Source organism: Petromyzon marinus, chromosome 69 (genome assembly GCF_048934315.1).
Source record: "Petromyzon marinus isolate PM22_M1 ecotype Great Lakes invasive population chromosome 69, UKy_Petmar_22M1.pri1.0, whole genome shotgun sequence".
Classification (NCBI taxonomy): domain Eukaryota; kingdom Metazoa; phylum Chordata; class Hyperoartia; order Petromyzontiformes; family Petromyzontidae; genus Petromyzon; species Petromyzon marinus.
Genome location: NC_133735.1, coordinates 6126016 through 6144152, shown reverse-complemented (window position 1 = coordinate 6144152; position 18137 = coordinate 6126016). Strand labels below are relative to the sequence as shown.

The window sequence follows — 18137 nt, the reverse complement described above, 5'->3', positions numbered from 1 at the left end:
GCGAGTTGGCGAGTGGGTGGTGGAGAGCGAGTTGGTGAATGGGTGAGTGGTAGAGTGATTTGGTGAGTGGGTGAGTGGTAGAGTTGGTGAGTGGTAGAGTGAGTTGGTAAGTGGGTGAGTGGTAGAGCGAGTTGGTGAGTGGGTGAGTGGTAGAGCGAGTTGGTGAGTGGGTGAAGTGGTAGAGGGAGTTGGTGAGTGGTAGAGTGAGTTGGTGAGTGGTTAGAGTGAGTTGGTGAGTGGTAGAGTGAGTGGGATTGAGTGGTAGAGTGAGTTGGTGAGCGAGTGGTAGAGTGAGTTTGTGGGTGGATGAGTGGGTGAGTAAATGCCCGTGGGTGGGTGGTAAGGGAACGAGTGGGTGGGTGAATGGGTAGATGAGTGAACCAAACCGGGGTGGATGACATGGCCATATGAACCCAGACTCATACGGCACCGACCAGATCGAAGACACAAACCACAAGTCGGCAACGTTATTTCACGTCCTGGTGACTTTTTAACTGATAATAACAATATACTTACAATAATCACAATATATTGACGATATTAACAATATGCTTACAATAGTAATATATTTACAATAATAACAATATACAAAATGATGACTATGTACAACGCTATACATTTTGATCTAAAGCTTTCGTGACTCGCAGGGATTCATATTCTTGGTTCTTTCGGTAAAGTCACCACCACGTAGAAGGGAAACAGTAAAATAATTAAAAAATATAAACCAATAAAATTATTGTAAAACACTAAAATTATTATTCTTGGTTCTTTCGGTAAAGTCACCACCACGTAGAAGGGAAACAATAAAATAATTAAAAAATATAAAACAATAAAATTATTGTAAAACACAAATTATTATTCTTGGTTCTATCGGTAAAGTCACCACGCAGAAGGGAAACAATAAAATAATAAAAATATAAAAAATAAAATTCTCACGACGTTTCGACTGCAACACAAGCAGCAATCATCATCAGGTGTGAAAACCACAGCAATAATTTGTTTTTTCAAATTTTCTTGCTGTGGTTTTCACACCTGATGATGATTGCTGCTTGTGTTGCAGTCGAAACGTCGCGAGAATTTTATTGTTTTATATTTTAATTTTATTGCTTCCCTTCTAGTGGTGACTTTACCCAAAGAACCAAGAATATGAACGCTATACATTATTAAATCATTACTTTTTTTTTTAAAACACACACACACCACGTGGTGGGCCTAGGCTAGGCTTCTAGCCCCAGTGCCTGTACCAGGCCTCCCTCTCCCCGCTCCCCATGTCCTGGGAACTGTGTGACGAGGTTACTCCCTCCCTCGTCTTTCTTTTGAGGACTGCCACCGGATAAAAACCAACATGGGTTGGAGTCTGGGGTAAGGGTGGGCGCGCCGCCCTGGCTAGGCCACTGGGCTGAGTGTGGGTGAATGTGTGGCGAGTTTGTAGAGTGAGCGAGTGAGTGTGGGTGAGCGAGTGGCAAGTGCAGTGAGCGTGGGCTGTGTCCAGTCCATGTCTGGTGTCCGCTCTCGAGTCGTCTGTTACAGCTGCTCCCCACGGGAGTGTGTGTGTGAGTGTGAGTGAGTGCTAAGTGTGTAGTGCGTGTGTGGTAAGCGTGTGAGCGTGTATATAGTAAGTGTGTGGCGAGTGTGTATATGGTGAGTGTGTGGTGAGTGTGTGTATATAGTGAGTGTGTGGTGAGTGAGTATACAGTGTGTGTGAGTGTGTGGTGAGTTTGTATAGTGTGTGTGAGTGTGTATATAGTATGTGAGTGTGTGGTGAGTATACAGTGAGTGTGTGTGGTGTATATAGTGAGTGTGTGAGTGGGTGAGTGAGTGGTGAGTGTGTGTGTGGTGAGTGTGGGTATATAGTGTGTGTGGTGTATATAGTGAGTGAGTGGTGAGTGTGTGTGTGGTGAGTGTGGGTATAGAGAGTGTGTGTGTGGTGAGTGTGAGTATACAGTGAGGGAAAACAAATATTTGATCCCCTGCTGATTTTGTACGTTAAGGTCCTGTAGTTGCCTAGCCAGTCTCCAGACCTTAATCCCATAGAAAAATCTGTGGAGGGAGCCGAAGGTTCGAGTTGCCAAACGTCAGCCTCGAAAACCTTAATGACTTGGAGAAGATCTGCAAAGAGGAGTGGGACAAAATCCCTCCTGAGATGTGTGCAAACCTGGTGACCAACTACAAGAAACGTCTGACCTCTGTGATTGCCAACAAGGGTTTTGCCACCAAGTACTAAGTCGTGTTTTGCAGAGGGGTCAAATGCTTATTTCCCTCATTAAAATGCAAATCAATTTATAACATTTTTGACATGCGTTTTTCTGGATTTTTGTTGTTGTTATTCTGTCTCTCACTGTTCAAATAAACCTACCATTAAAATTATAGACTGATCATTCTTTTGTCAGTGGGCAAACGTACAAAATCAGCAGGGGATCAAATACTTTTTTCCCTTCACTGTATAGCGAGTGTGTGAGTGTGTGGTGAGTGTGTGGTGTGTATATAGCGAGTGTGTGGTGAGTGTGTGTGGTGAGTGTGTGAGTGAGTGTGTGGTGAGTGTGAGTATATAGTGTGTGGTAAGCGTGTGAGTGTGTGTGTATACAGCGAGTGTGTGGTGAGTGTGTGAGTGAGTGTATTTAGTGTGTGAGTGAGTGTGTGGCGAGTGCGAGTATATAGTGAGTGTGTGGTAAGCGTGTGGGTAAGCGTGTATATAGTGAGTGTGTGTGTGGTGAGTGTATATAGCGAGTGTGTGTGGTGAGTGTATATAGTGGGGTGAGTGTGTGCGAGTGAGTAAGCGTGCGTATAGTGAGTGTGTGTGGTGAGTGTATATAGTGAGTGTGTGTGGTGAGTGTATATAGTGAGTGTGTGTGGTGAGTATATATAGTGAGTGTGTGTGGTGAGTGTGAGTATATAGTGTGTGGTAAGCGTGTGAGTGAGTGTGTGTATAGTGAGTGTGTGTGTGTGGTGAGTGTGTGTGTGGTGAGTGTATATAGTGAGTGTGTGTGTGGTGAGTGTGTGTATATAATGAGTGTGTGGTGAGTGTGAGTATATAGTGTGTGGTAAGCGTGTGAGTGAGCGTGTGTATAGTGAGTGTGTGTATAGTGAGTGTGTGTGTGGTGAGTGTGTGTATAGAATGAGTGTGTGGTGAGTATATAGTGTGTGGTAAGTGTGTGAGTGAGCGTGTGTATAGTGAGTGTGTGTGGTGAGTGTGTACAGTGAGTGTGTGTGTGTTATTATGACCGAGACGACTGGCTGATGCACCACCTGTGCCCCCCTACTGTGCCAACCCGCTGTGCTTCAGCCACCCCGGCGCGCTCCGCTCGTTGTCGTCATCTCAGTCAGTCGACCCGTGGCACCCTGCTGGGTCTGCCCCGTGGACCTCCTGCCAGCGGGCGTTCGACGCATCACGTGATAGCCTCAAGGTTGCACGTGGCCCGGCACAAGCGTCGTGGCGACGTCACCGCCACTTAGTGGCGAATGGCGGTTGTTGTTGTTGTTGTCGTCGTGTTATCATGGGGTAGGTGGCTGGCTGGGTGGTGCTGCTCGTGGTGGTTGGCACCGACTGTGCCGTGGGCCGGGCACCACAGCAGCAGGCGACGGAGGAGCGAGCGGAGTGAGCGGAGTGGGCGGAGCGCCCCACCCTAGCCAGGCCTCCACGCTTCCTCTTCGCCTGCGGCTGATGCTGCTGCTGCTCCTCTTCCCTCTTGTACACCTCCTTCGTAATCTCAAACTCCTTCGTGTCCTCCTCCTCCTCCACATAGACCTCCTGCGTACCAGGCGAGGTAGTTAACATCTCCACGGGGAAAGAGAGAGAGAAATGGAGACTCCACATAGACCTCCTGCGTACCAGGCGAGGTAGTTAACATCTCCACGGGGAAAGAGAGAGATGCAGACTCCACAGACCTCCTGTGTACCAGGCGAGGTAGTTAACATTTCCACGGGGAAAGAGAGAGATGCAGACTCCACATAGACCTCCTGCGTACCAGGCGAGGTAGTCAACATCTCCACGGGGAAAGAGAGATGCAGACTTCACACAGACCTCCTGTGTACCAGGCGAGGTAGTTAACATCTCCACGGGGAAAGAGAGATGCAGACTCCATATAGACCTCCTGTGTACCAGGCGAGGTAGTTAACACCTCCATGGGCAAAGAGAGATGCAGACGCCACATAGATCTCCTGCGTACCAGGCGAGGTAGTTAACATCTCCTAGCCACTGTGATAATGATGATGATGAGAGAGATGCAGACTCCAAATATACAGCAGCAGCAGACATCATCAGGGTCGGGATCGAACCCACGACCTCCTGCGTACCAGGCGAGGTAGTTAACATCTCCATGGGGAAAGAGAGAGAGATGCAGACTCCACATAGACCTCCTGCGTACCAGGCGAGGTAGTTTACATCTCCACGGGGAAAGAGAGAGAGATGCAGACTCCACATAGACCTCCTGTGTACCAGGCGAGGTAGTTAACATCTCCACGGGGAAAGAGAGAGAGAGATGCAGACTCCACACATACCTCCTGTGTACCAGGCAAGGTAATTAACATCTCCACGGGGAAAGAGAGATGCAGACTCCACATAGACCTCCTGCGTACCAGGCGAGGAAGTCAACATCTCCTAGCCACTGTGATAATGATGATGATGAGAGAGAGATGCAGACTCCAAATATACAGCAGCAGCAGACATCGTCAGGGGTCAGGATCGAACCCACGACCTCCTGCGTACCAGGCGAGGTAGTTAACATCTCCACGGGGAAAGAGAGAGAGATGCAGACTCCACATAGACCTCCTGCGTACCAAGCGAGGTAGTCAACATCTCAGCCCTGTCCCGAGCACACAGAGGGAGTCTCACCGTAGCTCGGTAGCTCTACAATCCTGCACAGCGCCAGCAGTGGTAGAGCGGTGGCCACGGTGGTGGTGGCCGAGCTGGTGGTGGTGGTGGCCGAGCTGGTGGTGGTGGTGGCTGAGCTGGTGGTTGTGGTGGCCGAGCTGGTGGTTGTGGTGGCCGAGCTGGTGGTGGTGGTGGCCGAGCTGGTGGTGGCCGAGCTGGTGGTGGTGGTGGCCGAGCTGGTGGTCGAGCTGGTGGTGGTGGCCGAGCTGGTGGTGGTGGTGGTGGCCGAGCCGGTGGTGGTGGTGGCCGAGCTGGTGGTAGTGGTGGTGGCCTCGGTCTGGAGCCAGCTGTGACCCAGCGGCTGATCCGGAGGAGTCACTCGCAGTTGCGGATCCCCTTCTGGGGGTGGGGGGACACGCGGGGGGGGGGGGGGGGGGGGGAGAGGGGAGGAGCGGTGGTGCAGCGGTTAGCGCTCCGCTGAGCCACTACGAGCCCGGCAGAGACCCGAGTTGGATTCCCGCTCACGGCCACCAACACCGCCGGCAATGGATGGCGGAGAATTATCCGAACCCGGTACCTGGGCCTCCTGCCCTAGGTAGACTCGGCCTCAAAATGAGTGCCCTGGTGTAGCGGTGGTGTGTGGTAAAGATCGCCACTGGGGAGACAAAGGCGGCCGGGCGTGGGCGTTGGCCACCCACCCCCCTCGTGTGCCAGTAGCCTTCATTAGGCGCTGCTACTCGCTACTAACAGCACTTGCCCCTGCAGCCTGTTACCAGGCTACACGGGGGCAGATTTTCTCTTGCCTCTTTCGGTAAAGTCGCGTGGATAGAAGCAGAATAATTAAAATAAATAAATGATAATAATCAAATACAAATTTAAATAATGTAGACTGTAGCCTGGTTCTTAATCTAAGTGAGTGTACTGGCAGTCTATAGTGTAGACTGTAGCCTGGTTATTAATCGGAGTGTATTGAAAGTCTATAATGTAGACTGTAGCTTGGTTATTAAGCTGAGTGAGTGTACTGGCAGTCTATAGTGTAGACTGTAGCCTGGTTATTAATCTAAGTGAGTGTACTGGCAGTCTATAGTGTAGACTGTAGCCTGGTTCTTAATCTAAGTGAGTGTACTGGCAGTCTATAATGTAGGCTGTAGCCTGGTTCTTAATCTGAGTGAGTGTACTGGCAGTCTATAATGTAGACTTATTTTTGGTTTTCAGTAATAAAAATAATTTAAAAAACCACGACGTTTTGATCACAACACAAGCGATCGTCAGGAGGAAAGCGATCTTTGTGTCTGTGTGTGGTGCGATGTGGTGTGTGTGTGTGTGGTGCGTACGTGGTGTGTGTGTGTGGTGCGATGTGGTGTGGTGTGTGTGGTGCGATGTGGTGTGTGTGGTGCGATGTGGTGTGTGTGTGTGGTGCGATCGTGGTGTGTGTGTGTGGTGCGTACGTGGTGTGTGTGTGGTGCGATGTGGTGTGTGTGTGTGGTGCGTACGTGGTGCGTACGTGGTGTGTGTGTGTGGTGCGTACGTGGTGTGTGTGTGTGGTGCGTACGTGGTGTGTGTGTGTATGGTGCGTACGTGGTGTGTGTGTGTGTGGTGCGTACGTGGTGTGTGTGTGTGGTGCGTACGTGGTGTGTGTGTGTGGTGTGCGTACGTGGTGTGTGTGTGTGTGTGGTGCGTACGGTGTGTGCGAGTTTGTTCTCACCGTAGGCAGCATTTGCCGAGGCTCACGAGCAGTGCCCCTCATCCCCGCAGCACGTGATGCGGGGGGCGGGGGGGGGGACGCTGACCGGGATACGCGTCTTGGACGGCCAACCAGAATGAGTCTGCAGGAGAGAGACAGAGAGAGACTCTGGGTGTCTCTCTGTCTGTCTGTGCGTGTCTCTATGTCTGTCTGTGCATGTCTGTCTGTCTGTGCGTGTCTGTCTGTCTGTGCGTGTCTGTCTGTCTGTGTCTGTGCGTGTCTGTCTGTCTGTGTCTGTCTGTCTGTCTGTGCGTGTTTGTCTGTGCGTGTCTGTCTGTCTGTGCGTGTCTGTCTGTCTGTGCGTGTCTCCTTGAGCCTCACCAGGGATGTCATTGTGCGTGTCTGTCTGTAAGTGTCTGTCTGTCTGTGGGTGTCTGTGCGTGTCTGTCTGTGTCTGTGCGTGTCTGTCTGTCTGTGTCTGTGCGTGTCTGTCCGTCTGTGTCTGTGCGTGTCTGTCTGTGTCTGTGCGTGTCTGTCCGTCTGTGTCTGTGCGTGTCTGTCCGTCTGTGTCTGTGCGTGTCTGTCCGTCTGTGTCTGTGCGTGTCTGTCCGTCTGTGTCTGTGCGTGTCTGTGCGTGTCTGTTTGTGCGTGTCTGTCTGTTTGTGCGTGTCTGTCTGTTTGTGCGTGTCTGTCTGTGTCTGTGCGTGTCTGTCTGTGTCTGTGCGTGTCTGTCTGTGTCTGTGCGTGTCTGTCTGTGTCTGTGCGTGTCTGTCTGTGTCTGTGCGTGTCTGTCTGTGTCTGTGCGTGTCTGTCTGTGCGTGTCTGTCTGTGCGTGTCTGTCTGTGCGTGTCTGTCTGTGCGTGTCTGTCTGTGCGTGTCTGTCTGTGCGTGTCTGTCTGTGCGTGTCTGTCTGTGCGTGTCTGTCTGTCTGTGCGTGTCTGTCTGTCTGTGTCTGTCTGTGCGTGTCTGTCTGTCTTGCCCTATATGACATCATAACAACAGTCTGGACCACTGGACGGGTTCCGCAGGATTGGAAGGATGCCCTGGTGGTCCCCCTTTTTAAGAAGGGGGACCGCACAGACTAACAACTACAGGGGCATCTCACTCCTCAGTGTGCCGGGAAAGGTCCTGGCAAGGATTATTCAGCATCGCCTTGCCAGGCACGCTGAGGAGAGGCTTGCGGAGCCCCAATGCGGTTTCAGGAAAGGGCGGTCCTGCACCGATGCCATATTTTCTGTCCGTCTGCTCCAGCAGAGGTGTAGGGAATTCCAACAAGACCTACATCTCTGCTTTATTGACCTGGTCAAGGCCTATGATACCATCAGTAGGCCTGGGCTCTGGGTTGTTTTTACCCGGGCCCCCCCGAGCGGGCCCGGGTAAAACTACGTGGCCGGGAGTCAGAGCCATTCCCTGTACACCTTGGGGTGCGACAGGGATGTCCTCTGGCTCCCACATTATTTAACATCTATTTTGACCACGTAGTTCGTGAAGCCTTCAATAGCTGTACCGGGAGAATCTCCATATGGTACAGATATAATGGGAGGCTGATCGATGCCCGGGTGCGGTCAAGGGATGGCTCCCTATTGCTCAACCACGTTATGTATGCTGATGATTTGGTAATAGTTGCTCAGTCAGAGGAGGAGTTGGAGACGCTGCTGCTGAGACTGGAGCGTGCCACTAGGAGGTGGGGCCTTACCATCAGCCCCACCAAAACTAAGCACCTGCCTGGGTATTTTGTACCATCGGACACTACACCCCCACAACTCCCAATCGGTGATGGGGCAGTTGTGGAGAGAGTGGAGAGTTTCCCATACCTGGGCAGTGTGCTTATGACTGGCTCCAGTTTAACAGCAGAGGTCTCACTCCGAATCAGTCGAGCGGCAATATCTTTTCATCGGTTGCGTAACGCTGTGTGGAAGCTACCTGGTCTGTCGCTCCGCACTAAGCTTCAGGTCTTCTCGGCCACGGTCATTCCCTCCCTTCTCTACGCTTGCGAAACGTGGACCCCCCTAATGGAACATCTTCGCCGGTTAGAAACATTTAGGCTGGCCTGCCTACGATCCATCCTGGGTTTAACCAGACTGGATTGTGCGAGCTCACAAATCCTTGAAAGATCTGGGCAAGGTCCCATCGGTGAGCTCCTCCGGCGGGCAAGGCTGCGATGGCTGGGTCATGTAGCCCGCATGCCCAGCCACCGCATGCCGAAACAGCTTTTGTTCGGCCGGATCGAGGGGGCTAAGTGGGCGCGGCACGGACTAGAGAAGAGATGGAGTGATGTGGTACAGGAGGACGTGGAGCTGAGTGGACTTGCCGATGACTGGTACCAGCGGTGTCAAGATCGGCTTCTGTGGAGGAGGCTCGTGAAGGATGCTACTGGGCAGTTGGAGGTAGTCGCCCTCCAACAACAACGGAGGGCGGAGGAGCGACGCTCAGAACAACGAGCGGAGCGCCGGGTGGCTAAAGCACAGCAGGTTGGCACAGTAGGGGGCACAGGTGGTGCATCAGCCAGTCATCTCAGTTAGTCGACCCGTGGCACCTGGGTCTGCCCCGTGACCTCCTGCCAGCGGGCGTTCGACACTTCACGTGGCCTCAGGGTGCACATAGCCTGGCACAAGCGTCGTGGTGACGTCACCGCCACTTAGTGGTGAATGGCGGTTGTTGTTGTGCATGTCTTCGTGAGTCTCACAGGGATGTAGTCTGTGGGTGTCTCTGTGCATGTCTCCGTGAGCCTCACAGGGATGTAGTCTGTGGGTGTCTCTGTGGGTGTCTCTGTGGGTGTCTCTGTGGGTGTCTCTGTGGGTGTCTCTGTGGGTGTCTCTGTGGGTGTCTCTGTGGGTGTCTCTGTGGGTGTCTCTGTGGGTGTCTCTGTGGGTGTCTCTGTGGGTCTCCGTGAGCCTCACAGGGATGTAGTCTGTGGGTGTCTCTGTGGGTGTCTGTGGGTCTCCGTGAGCCTCACAGGGATGTAGTCTGTGGGTGTCTCTGTGGGTGTCTGTGGGTCTCCGTGAGCCTCACAGGGATGTAGTCTGTGGGTCTCACAGGGATGTAGTCTATGGGTGTCTCTGTGGGTCTCTATGGGTGTCTGTGGGTCTCTATGGGTGTCTCTGTGCATGTCTCCGTGAGCCTCACAGGGATGTAGTCTGTGGGTGTCTCTGTGGGTGTCTCCGCGAGCCTCACAGGGATGTAGTCTGTGGGTGTCTCTGTGGGTGTAGTTTTTCTCACCGTCGTCGAACCCGCGGTTCCCGATGTCCCCCTGGCGACGCTCCCCTCCTCGCCCAGAGCGACGAACCAAGTCTCGTCCATCGTGGCCAGCTCAAGCGAGGTTCAAATCAAAACGCAGGGATGGCTGCACACGTGACAACACCATCAACAAATCATTCGTACGCGCACACACACACCGGGTTAAGGCACCACATCCACCCCCCCCGCCCCCTCCACCGAAGTGGCCGATATCATCAGCACGTGGAGACCCATACTCACATAGAGCTACAGATCACAACACAAGACTCACATCGTCACTCATCTCATCAACAAATCACGTCATCGCCACAAACCCACAGCACGGACTCACCGCATCACTTTACCACCCACCCACCAACTCACTAGGCCTCGGCAAGGTAAGGTAATTTAAAGGCGTTGTTATATATTATTATTTTGTTTCCCTTCTACGTGGTGACTTTACCGAAAGAACCAAGAATAATAATTTTATTGTTTTATATTTTTATTATTTTATTGTTTCCATTCTACGTGGTGACTTTACCGAAAGAACCAAGAATATGAATCCCTGCAGTCACGAAAGCTTTAAATCAAAATTTAATTTAAAGTAGTGAATTATTCGGCCTTTGTAAACGCGACGCATTTTTTCTCACCGTTTGGCCGTGTCGGGTGGTGGAGGGTTACGACACATTTATAAATAACGCGATCTCACCCAAAAACCTTTATCATGAATCATTTACCCTTTTTTTACCGGGTAAAAGGGTCGACAGGCTAAAGGGGGTAGGGTAAAGGGGGTAGGCTAAAGGGGGTAGGCTAAAGGGGGTAGGCTAAAGGGGGTAGGCTAAAGGCTAAAGGGGGTAGGCTAAAGGGGGTAGGCTAAAGGTGGTAGGGTAAAGGGGGTAGGCTAAAGGGGGTAGGCTAAAGGGGGTAGGCTAAAGGGGGTAGGCTAAAGGGGGGAGGCTAAAGGGGGTAGGCTAAAGGGGGTAGGCTAAAGGGGGTAGAGGCTAAAGGGGGTAAGGTGAAGGGGGTAGGCTGAAGGGGGTGGGCTAAAGGGGGTGGGCTAAAGGGGGTAGGCTAAAGGGGGTAGGCTAAAGGGGGTAGGCTAAAGGGGGTAGGCTAAAGGGGGTAGGCTAAAGGGGGTAGGCTAAAGGGGGTAGGCTAAAGGGGGTAAGGTGAAGGGGGTAGGCTGAAGGGGGTAGGGTAAAGGTGGTAGGCTAAAGGGGGTGGGCTAAAGGGGGTAGGCTAAAGGGGGTGGGCTAAAGGGGGTAGGCTAAAGGGGGTAGGCTAAAGGGGGTAGGCTAAAGGGGGTAGGCTAAAGGGGGTAGGCTAAAGGGGGTAGGGTAAACACTTTGTTTACCGCTCATTAAAAGCTCCGTGGGAGTAGTCCGTGGCCTCTATTTTAAATTGGAATCGAGAGTCTTCTTCTATTTGAATAAAGCGGTCTACCTAGCATGTACCTGTTACAAACCTTGTTCATGTGCAGTAGTAATTTGTATGGGGTAAGGGTAAAAGATGGGGTAAGGGTAAAATATGGGGTAAAGGTAGGCACGTTGCTTTTGAACTTTTACCTTACCTTGCTAAAGGGTAAAAGGTAAGGGTAGAGTGATTACATCGTGGTAAGGTTAAAGGTAGGTTAAAGGTAGGGTAAAGGTAGGGTAAAGGTAGGCTTTGTTGCTTTCGCCTGACCTTGCCGAGGCCTACAACTCACTGCCACCCACCCCGCTCACTCAGTCACTCACTCACCGACCCACCTATCCACCCGCAAAGATCGCCCGTGTAGCCTGTAACAGACTGTAGGGGCAAGTGCTGTTAGCGAGCAGCACCTGTGAAGGCCGGCACCGCACACGAGGGGGTGGGTGGCCAGCACCACCACTCCCGGCCGCCTTTGTCTCCCCAGTGACGATGTTTACTACACACCGCACCAGGGACTCATTTGAGGCTGAGTCGACCTAGGGGAGGCCCAGGACCGGTTCAGATGATCATCACTGGTGTTGGTGGCCGTGAGCGGGAATCGAACTTGGGTGGCAGGTTCGGAGCGCAGAGTAGCGCTAACCGCTACACTACCACTCTCAGTCCAACCCCACCCACATCCACCCACACCCTCACCCACACCCAGACACCCACACACACACACATCCACCCACACCCCCACCCACATCCAGACACCCACACCCCCACCCACATCCCAGACACCCACACCCCCACCCACATCCCAGACACCCACACCCCCACCCACATCCAGACACCCACCCCACATCCAGACACACACACATCCAGACACACACACCCACCCACCACACACACCCCACACCCACCCCACCCCACACACCCACCCCACCCCACACACCCACCCCACCCCACACACCCACCCCACCCACACACCCACCCCACACACACACCCACCCCACACACACACCCACCCCACACACACACCCACCCCACACACACACACACTCACCCCACACACACACACACTCACCCCACACACACACACACCCACCCCACACACACACACACACCCACCCACCCCCACACACCCACCCACCCCACACACCCACCCCACACACCCCACACACACCCACCCACCACACACACCCCACACACACACCCCACACACACACCCCACACACACACCCCACACCCACACCCCACACACCCACCCACCACACACACCCACCCACCACACACACCCCACACACACCACACACACCCACCCACCACACACACACACACACCCACCCACCACACACACACCCACCCACCACAGTCTACCTTCATCAGCATCGCTGCCGTTGTCGTTGTCCGCACAGCCGCGCTCATCGGAGGCATCCTCGCCGACACGCCCCTCCCCCCGCACGGTCCTACTGGGCTAGCCAGTCACCTGCGCCGTGACCCCGGGGCTGTGCCGTGACCCCGTGACCCCGGGGCTGCGCCGTGACCCCGTGACCCCGGGGCTGCGCCGTCGCCAAGCTGGCCAGCGGCAGGAACCTCCTCGTCTCCGACGTGGACCACCTGGCCCCTGCTGCATCGCGGTGACCGAGGAGTCTTGGGGGAGGCGCCAGGCCACCCGCCAGGCCACCAGCCAGGCCACCCGCCCGGCAACCCACCAGGCCACCCACCCACGCCACCCGCCACCCACCCACCCCACCCCACCCGCCACCCACCCACCCCACCCCACCCACCAAGCCACCCACCCCGCCACCCACCCACCAGGCCACCCACCCCACCACCCACCCACCAGGCCACCCACCCCACCACCCACCCACCAGGCCACCCACCCACCCCACCCACCAGGCCACCCACCCACCCCACCCACCAGGCCACCCACCCACCCCACCCACCAGGCCACCCACCCACCCCACCCACCAGGCCACCCACCCACCCCACCCACCAGGCCACCCACCCACCCCACCCACCAGGCCACCCACCCACCCCACCCACCAGGCCACCCACCCCACCCCACCCACCAGGCCACCCACCCCACCCACCAGGCCATCCACCCCACCCACCAGGCAGGCCACCCACCCCACCCACCCACCAGGCCACCCACCCAGCAGAAACGCGTTTTAGAGTATTTGGCTGCTGCTATAAACGTCCACGTGACGACGACGACGGCGGTGATGTTGGTGATGACATCAGCCACTTGGTTGAGCTGCTTCCATTTGTGATGGCTCAGGTCGCTTCTGGAGCTGCACAGTAGCTCAGTGGGACCCTAACAGCTGATGGGTCTCTGTGTCTGTCTGTGTGTCTGTCTGTGTGTCTGTCTGTGTGTCTGTGTCTCTGTGTGTCTGTGTGTCTCTGTGTGTCTGTGTGTCTCTGTGTGTCTGTGTGTCTCTGTCTGTGTGTCTGTGTGTCTCTGTCTGTGTGTCTGTGTGTCTCTGTCTGTGTGTCTGTGTGTCTCTGTCTGTGTCCGTCTCTGTGTGTCCGTCTCTGCGTGTGTCCGTCTCTGCGTGTGTCCGTCTCTGCGTGTGTGTGTCTCTGCGTGTGTGTGTCTCTGCGTGTGTGTGTCTCTGCGTGTGTGTGTCTCTGCGTGTGTGTGTCTCTGCGTGTGTGTCTCTGCGTGTGTGTCTCTCTCTCTGTGTGTGTCTCTCTCTCTGTGTGTGTGTCTCTCTCTGTGTGTGTGTCTCTCTCTGTGTGTGTGTGTGTCTCTCTCTGTGTGTGTGTGTCTCTCTCTGTGTGTGTGTGTCTCTCTCTGTGTGTGTGTGTCTCTCTCTGTGTGTGTCTTGAAATGGTTGAGCAGATCCTGGGCACGCCTCCGAAAGAAATGATGCAGAAAGCTCCCGACAGAGCGCCCAAATTTGATGAGTTTAAGGGTGGTGGTGGTGGTGGTGATGATGACGATGATGGTGGAGATGGTGGCGGAGGTGGCAGTTGTTGCCATCAACTTGCAGATTTCAAAAGCGGCGATTTCGATGATGCCGATGCAACTCAGTGGGGTGCCTAGGGGAGGTGCGAACCTCACCGGGTGACACCGTCAGAGGGGGGGGCGACACAAAAAAATTACTGCCCTATGACATTTTTGTGCAGCGTTTCAGCAGAATTTCTTTTCTTTTTTTGAAATAAACAAAAAAAATGATCCCTGTAGTTATAACAAAAAACATTTTTTTTCGTAAGCCCAGGTTACACGTGTCGAGGAGTAGAGTGGTGACGAGGTGCCACACTCGCCTCGAGGGAGGAGCGACGTCATGTTCCCCTCGGGGTATTTGAGGGGGAGGGGGTGGGGGCCCATGACGTTGTTGGAGGTCTTCGCCAGGAGCCGGGTTTGCGAGCGGTAGTGAAGTGGGGACCCAGGGCATGGGCGAAGTATCAGCGGGCTAGGGTAGGGGGGGGGGTGGCTACTTTACCCGGCTGGCCGAGTTGGTTGAACCACCGGTCAGCAGCGCTGTGGGAAGAGCCCGTTAGCCTGGGAGGCGTAGGGATTCCCAGTACCCTTTCCCCTGGGGAGACTGGCCTGGCCAAAGTTCCGTGTTATCCCTTCCCCTAAACCTACGCGGAAAGCACGTGATGAAGTTTGGCGTCAGCCCACACAACGACTGCTCTTCGTGTCGTGGTGAAGAAGGTGGTGGTGATCATGATGGTGGTGATGATGAAGATGGTGGTGGTGGTGGTGATGATGATGAAGATGGTGGTGGTGGTGGTGATGATGATGAAGATGGTGGTGGTGGTGGTGATGATGATGAAGATGGTGGTGGTGGTGGTGGTGATGATGATGAAGATGGTGGTGGTGGTGGTGATGATGAAGATGGTGGTGGTGGTGGTGATGATGAAGATGGTGGTGGTGGTGGTGATGATGATGAATATGGTGGTGGTGATGATGATGAATATGGTGGTGGTGATGATGATGAATATGGTGGTGGTGATGATGATGAATATGGTGGTGGTGATGATGATGAATATGGTGGTGGTGATGATGATGAATATGGTGGTGGTGATGATGATGAATATGGTGGTGGTGATGATGATGAATATGGTGGTGGTGATGATGATGAATATGGTGGTGGTGATGATGATGAATATGGTGGTGGTGATGATGATGAAGATGGTGGTGGTGGTGATGATGATGAAGATGGTGGTGGTGGTGATGATGATGAAGATGGTGGTGGTGGTGATGATGATGAAGATGGTGGTGGTGGTGATGATGATGAAGATGGTGGTGGTGGTGGTGATGATGAAGATGGTGGTGGTGGTGGTGATGATGATGGTGGTGGTGGTGATGATGATGAAGATGGTGGTGGTGGTGATGAAGATGGTGGTGATGAAGATGGTGGTGATGATGAAGATGGTGGTGGTGATGATGATGGTGGTGATGATGAAGATGGTGGTGGTGGAAATGGAAGTGTTGGAGGTAGTTGTGATGGTGGTAGTGATGGTCATGGAGTTGTCCGGGTGAAAAACAACCCCCTACACCTCCTTGTGGTGCCGGACGGGCAACGCTGTTGTGGGCAGTGCCGTGGGCGGAGGGCCAATTCAGATTGGCCTTTCCCCTCATGGCGTTTGTAACCAACACGGAGGCTAAATAGGGGCTCTGGACAGGTGCAAGAGGCTGGTAACCCCTCCACCTTGAATTAATTACCACTAAACCACGACCACAAAATTTAACTAATAAGCTTGTGCCAGAGGCCCCGGGGGGACAGGCGTCTATGACGTCTCCTGGCCAAACCCCATTTGGCGGAGCCAGGAGATAGAATCTCCACCCTCGGGGCTCCTCCAGAAACAACGAAAAGCCACTACGGGTGGCCACGTGGAATGTTCGAACGCTCAATGCGGAGGAGAGGCTGCCACTCCTCTGTCGGGAGCTGGACCGGTACCGCCTGGATCTCTGTGGCATTCAGGAGGTCCGGTGGACCGGTTCTGGCTCCTGCCACCATGAGGGGGTGGACAATCCTCTACTCGGGGCAGCAGACTGCCAAACAGGGTGTGGCTCTTCTGAATAAAATAATGAAGGGGGCATGGGAGCATGGCGATGAGGTGTGGGAAGCTGTAAGCCCCAGGCTACTTTGGGCTCGCCTTCCCATCAACCAAAGGCGAGGAGTGGTGGTCGCGGTTACTTATGCCCCCATCCGTGGAGGGATGCAGGCAAAGCCGATGAGTCAGATGCCTTCTATGACCTACTGTCACAGGTGCTGGCTAAAGTGGCCCCTCGGGATAGAGTCATCTTGTTGGGTGACTTCAATGCCCGAGTTGGTCATGATGCTGGCACCTGGTCTGGAGTAATTGGGCCAGATCAGCTCAATAACAATGGCAGGAGGCTGCTTGATTTTTGTGCAGCCCATGGGCTTGTAATTACCACCACGCTGTTCCGCTGTTCCGGCATCGGCGCATCCACACAACATCGTGGATGCATGCCGGGTCCAAGCAAGAACATCTGCTGGACTACATAGTGACGGACCAGCGGATGCGGGCCCATGTCCTTGACACCAGGACCTCCCGTGGAGCTGATCTGCCCATTGACCAGACTTGTCATCTGTAAGATGCGCCTGCCATTCTTCTACTCCGGTGGTGGGTGTACACCCAGGACCCCATTCAAACCCTTGAGTGGCATGGTCTCAGCTAGCTGATGAAAGTTTCAAGCGAGAATTTCATCAACGCTTGCGGCTGGGGTTGGCATCGTCCCCCACTCCTCCCGATGTCGGAGGGGAAATGGGCGAGGTTTAGGACTGTGACTCATGCAGCTGCAATGGCTGCTTTGGGTATGCGGTCAAGACCTCCAAAGACCCTGGCTGACAGAGGAGGTGTTCGAGCTGGCTGAGAAAATAACGACAGGCCCACTGTCATCGGCTACAGCATCCCACGTCGGAGAATGAGGAGGCTTACCACAGCCTTTGATCGGAGGTTCGGAGAGCCGTGAGGCGCTGCAAGGATGGGTGATTGTCGTGGGTGGCTTAAGAGATGGAGTCTGCCTCAGTGGCCCACAATCACAAATCGCTCTTTAATTGCATCAAAAAAGTAACCTGCAGCGCCACACCTATGACCATCATTCGGGGAAAAAACGGTGATCCAATCTCCGACCCCCAGGAACAGGTTTGAAGATTTGCTGAGCATTCCTGTGAGATCCTGGGGGAGAAGAAATCCCTCAGCCAGGAAAACGTGGGACAAAGTGAGGATGACCCTGCTGAGGCTACAGTGCCTCAAATATTGGAGGAGGAAGTCACCCCCTGTGAGTGGCTGGCTGAGGTGCCATCTGTTGAGGAAGTACTGAAGGCGATCCGGAGTCTGAGACCAGGAAAGGCAGTGGGCAGAGATGATCTCCCAAGCGAAATGCTGAGGGAGGGTGGCGTTTGTGCACAGACTGCCATATATGACATCATAACAACAGTCTGGACCACTGGACGGGATCCGCAGGATTTGAAGGATTTCCTGGTGGTCCCCCCTCTTTAAAGAAGGGGGACCGCAAAGACTGTAACAACTACAGGGGCATCTCACTCCTCAGTGTGCCGGCAAAGGTCCTGGCAAAAATGGTTCAACATCACCTTGCTAGGCACGCTGAGGAGAGGCTTGCGGAGCCCCAATGCGGTTTCAGGAAAGGGCGGTCCTGCACAGATGCCATATTTTCTGTCCGTCTGCTACAGCAGAGGTGTAGGGAATTTCAACAAGACCTACATCTCTGCTCTATTGACCTGGTCAAGGCCTATGATACCATCAGTAGGCCTGGGCTCTGGGTTGTTCTTCGTGCTTTCGGAGTACCTGACCCTCTGCTCACGATCATTAAGGACCTTCATGATGGTGAGCGGGCCCGGGTAAAACTACGTGGCCGGGAGTCGGAGCCATTCCCTGTACACCTTGGGGTGGGACACGGATGTCGTCTGGCGCCCACATTATTTGGGTTTAACCAGGCTGGATTGTGTGAGGAGCTCACAAATCCTTGAAAGATCTGGGCAAGGTCCCATCGGTGAGCTACTCCGGCAGGGAAGGCCGCATGCCCAGCTACCA

At 53.9% G+C, this 18137-nt stretch overlaps 1 long non-coding RNA gene across 1 annotated transcript; it reads right to left on the bottom strand.

The window, feature by feature from the left end:
- Positions 1-1008: 1008 nt before the first annotated feature.
- Positions 1009-12795, bottom strand: LOC116957100 (uncharacterized). The gene is made up of 5 exons (XR_004405082.2): positions 12480-12795; positions 9714-9837; positions 6516-6636; positions 4832-5209; positions 1009-3748 (listed from the first exon to the last, which is right to left on the bottom strand). It is a non-coding gene; the product is annotated as an uncharacterized LOC116957100 (long non-coding RNA).
- Between the last annotated feature and the right edge of the window lie 5342 nt (positions 12796-18137).